Source organism: Acipenser ruthenus, chromosome 4 (assembly GCF_902713425.1).
Source record: "Acipenser ruthenus chromosome 4, fAciRut3.2 maternal haplotype, whole genome shotgun sequence".
In the NCBI taxonomy this organism is placed as follows: domain Eukaryota; kingdom Metazoa; phylum Chordata; class Actinopteri; order Acipenseriformes; family Acipenseridae; genus Acipenser; species Acipenser ruthenus.
The window spans coordinates 12,378,321-12,383,040 of NC_081192.1; positions in this window are offsets into that span (position 1 = coordinate 12,378,321).

The following is a 4,720-nucleotide window of genomic DNA, read 5'->3' on the forward strand; positions in this document are numbered from 1 at the left end:
AAAGAACAAACCACAATACATGTGTATAGCATGTCACACTTACAACTGACACAATCAGACCACTTAAATAACATTTAAGTAATAGTATAATACAAAAGCAACAATTTTAAAGTTACATTAAAACTAAGATAAGAAAGCCATTTTATAAAAGTGCGTTTTTAGTAACTGTAACAGTCCCAGTTTACCTGACAAATGAAGGCAGAGCATTCCATAATTGAGCTCTACAAGAAAAAGCCCTGCCTCCCGTGTTGCTTTTGTTCACCCAAGGAATAACCAGCAGCCCCACATCCTGTGATCTCAGAGTGCGGTTTGGAAGATATGGGGTCAGTAACTCCTGCAAATAACTGAGTGCTAATCCATTCAGGGTCTTGTAAGTTAACAGCAAAATCTTAAAATCAATTCTATACTGCCCAGGGAGCCAGTGTAAAGAGGCCAAAACAGGGGTAATATGTTTTTCTGGTTTTAGTCAGAATTCTAGCGGCAGTATTCTGAACAAGCTGCAAGCGAGATACCACTCGTTTTGGGACACCAGAAAAAATTGCATTACAATGATCAATTCTAGATAAAACAAAGGCATGCATTAGTCTCTCAGCATTAGATACAGAAATAATTGGTCTATATTTCTCAAATGGTAACAATATACAACCCGTGCCTCGGCAGGACTCTTGCCCTGCCACACTGCCACAGCCACACAACAGGAATAAGATCTCTAGATTGAAACATGATTTAACAATTGCCAGTGTTCCCCAAGCACAAACCTCTTTCCTCAAATGAAAATGAGAGACAAATTACAATTTGTAACTCTTTTCCGAGCAGAAAGATTTATCAAACATATGCAAAGTTACAAAATGATGGCTGCAGGTTGTCCTACGAGTTAAAAACAGGATCACAAAAGAAGAAACAGTTTGAGTTTTTGTGAGAAGGATGCCTGTAACAGAAAGCAAAACTGGACTAGGGGAGAGGGCACAACACCAGGGTGATTTGGTGAACTCATTGCCATCTAATCCCACTGTTCCCTTGGGCTAGACTTGACCCAGCCAAACTATATCACCAAATAAACTAAAGTGCTCAAAGGAAGTAACAGTAAAAAGTGGCTCCACCTATGCACATCAGTGAGTAAATATATTTTCAAACGTAAGCAAATGTTCATAAAAGAGAAAACAATGTAATCAATAAATATAAAATGATAAAACTGTTAAAAAATATATACAAACAACAAGCATAACAATGAAAAACACTACATGTTTGAATGGGTTTTATGCATAAAATAAATGTATTTTTTCTTCATTGCACTGCAAATGTTAGCAAACCAAAAGGCATTGCTACAAATTACCTGACCCTTTCCACTGTTCATAATTATTAACCTTTTATTGTTTTTAATGATTGGATGTGCCTAAAGACTGCTGTTAGGAGGCACTAGAAGCTTCAAGATGTTGTTACTGAACCAATTCTTACTCTCTATATGTGTTCTAAAATATGGACATAGAATTAAATACACAGGTCATGTTTTTTTTTTTTTTTTTATTAAATCACCTAATGCCAGATAGTGAGGTGGCCAACTGCATAATATAAGTCAGCCAGGCTATTTCTGTAAAGATCATCATTACAGCAAACAACATCGCTGAAGAGGCCTTGTGGTTCCCAATCATGAGAAAGTTTAGAGACAAAATAAGTATGTTTAAGTCTAATGGAGCTCATTTATCTTAATTAAAAAAATACATTCTGATGTAATTATTATATAATTATAATTCTATCACAACAGTTTGTCCTCCTGTATCAGTACTACAATGTCACTGGTATTGACGATGGTTCCATGTTCCTCTGGCACGGAAGTGTATTACACAAATAATATGGACAGACACTTCTTCCAACAAAATGATTCTATAAAAATGAATGATACTCCACCACTAAACAATAATTAAAAAACGGCTATCACTACTTCTGAAGTAATGTACTGTGGCTTGATGAGGACATGAAATGTATCTCATGATCTTGAAATATCAAGAACCTAAGAAGATTTAACTTGCGATCTCGTCATAACAATTTGAAGTGTTTTGATCCCAAGATTTTATCTTGAAATTTCAACATAACAATTTTTTTTCTTACCTTTAATGTCAAAGTGGTACTAAGATATTAATCTGTGAGCAAAATAGATAAGATACCAGTGTGTTTCATGGTAATACGGTGATAAATTCTTACATAAAATATAATTTTACATATATCTGAGACTTCTACCTTATTTGACTGAATATTGCACTTTTGTTACTAGGCATTTTGGATGTACTGCATATGGATGACTGTACCCACTGATATAAAGGCAACACAGCTGTGCAAACACCAGTGCTTGGATCGGTTTTATTTCCCCAGCTGACATCACTTAACAACCAGAGACTGCAAAGAGAATAAGTCTGCCATTTAAATTGGATAAATGCATAGCAAAATTAATTATTTTCATTGTTTGCGACCCAGTGGTAGTTCCATAAATCATTTATTTCCTTTTTATGCCACAGAAGGGTAGCAAAACTTACTGAAATACAAATTAAAGCTGTTCACTTCTTTTCGGAGATCATCCCACAATGATGCCAAGCAGAATTAAAGAGGCTTATGCCATTAGCATAGGCATTGAATACTTGAGAATAAATACCCTCACTGACTTATCTCTCCAGTGAGCTAAGAGGATAAACAATGCACTGGCTGGCTCATTGTAGCCTTGGCAGTCACTGGCTGTTTTTTATACTGTTAACAATCTGTACCCAATAGCCAAGTCATCACTGTGAGCAACAGATAATGGAATTCCTGTTTTTTGGGTTTTTTTGGCTCTAAATTCCCAGTTAGTAGAACACTGTAGTGTAATACTTTTACAGGACCTTTTTTAATGCCTTCATAAATCATATCCACCCATAGACTGGGATATCTAATAAAACTACTCTTTCTTCAGACCAAAACAGGGATTTTGTTATCCCACAGTGTCATATCCCATATGGACGCTGACATGAATCTGAGACTTGCTTCAACTTCTTCTTCTTCTTCTTCTTCTTCTTCTTCTTCTTCTTCTTCTTCTTCTTCTTCTTCTTCTTCTTCTAGCATATTGCATTAAAATGAGGATACCAGGACTCAATACAAGGTGAAGCTGCATTATTTCACAGCTTACACAATACCACTGCTCGCTAATATACTCCAATATTTTGGTGCCCTCCTGTGGGAAAGTGGGTTAAAGTGCACAGGTGTAGAGGTGATGCAGTGCTCCAAACAACTACAAACACAGTTCTGATGAAGTGATGTTTTTTTTTTTTTTATTTATAATCCAACGGTCGAAACTGACCAACAGAAACTATAAAGGAGTACAGGCAGTACACAGTTATGAGTACTGCTCTGTATCAATAATGCACGGGGCAATCCCAAATGATAATACATCAATTCACAAGTAGACACACACACATGTTCCGGGTGGGTGCTGGCCTCTGGCGACAGCTCCGGAATGTGTTTAGCCATCTAACAAATAACAAGCAACAGTTAGACAAACAAACAAAACACTCATGACACAACAATACTGGTCCTTCCAGTCTCATAGCTCATTATCCAAAACGAAGGGACAGATTACGTCACTTTGACCCCTACTTATATTGTCACTCATGACCCCTTGGTAAACAAGTGCAGCCGCTCCTCCAATCTGCGGCTGCCACATAATTTCCCTTCCTTTTAACCCTAGTAACGAAGTGCCAGGCCAAGCGGCCTAGGGTGCTCTGTTCCCGTTACTTAGCGCTCTCACAGGTCGGGAGGGAGATTTACCATCAAGAATCATTGTCTTTCTGTCACACCTCCACTCCTTTGTAACAGTGCCACCTGATGGCAGTATCCACCTACAGGCATAGCTTTAGTTGCTTGATGGTGCCAGAGTAAAATTAAACTAACTTAATACCACGCATTACACCATTCTCAGTCCACCTTAAGTCTGGTTATCAGTCACATACAATAATCCCTCAGCTGCGAACAAGCTTGGGGACAGTGAGATCTCCAGCCATGGGCTGCTCAGAGAGAACTGAAATTACGACAATGCTGCCCTATGTTCAAAAAGTTGTGTTCTGGGGGCATTTTATGTTTTTTCTTTCTCTGACAAAAAGGGGACTGCTGAGTTGTCACAGCAATCTGATGTTGGCAATTAATGTATGCTCTTAAATGTGAAATTTTCAGTGTTTACTGTTATACTGTTGATCTCACATTATTCACTGTTTTACAATATTCAAGTGATCTGTGCAGTACAGTAATTCTACAATTCGATGTTGGTGATAATTATATGCTACGCTCTTGTCAAAATAAATGCTACAACATTGTGATGGATAAAATACCATCCCCATTACATGGACTCATTAAATTAAGTGTATTGTTTTTAACATGAAATAAGTTGTTATAATATGTGAATAAAGAAAATGTAAAACTTACCTGTTGTATGTCTTTGGGCAAAAATGTGTAAATCGACTAAGTCTTTGTGGAGACTTTGGATGCTTCTAAAAAAAAAAAACGTAAAGTGTCCTATATGAAAACATGCAACCACTTGGGAATTATTATTATTTTTTTATTTTTTTATTATTTTCTCCCCAATTTGAAATGTCCAATTATTTTTAGGCTCAGCTCACTGCTACCACCCCTGTGCTGACTCGGGAGGGGCGAAGATGAACACACGCTGTCCTCCGAAGCGTGTGCCGTCAGCCGCCTGCTTCTT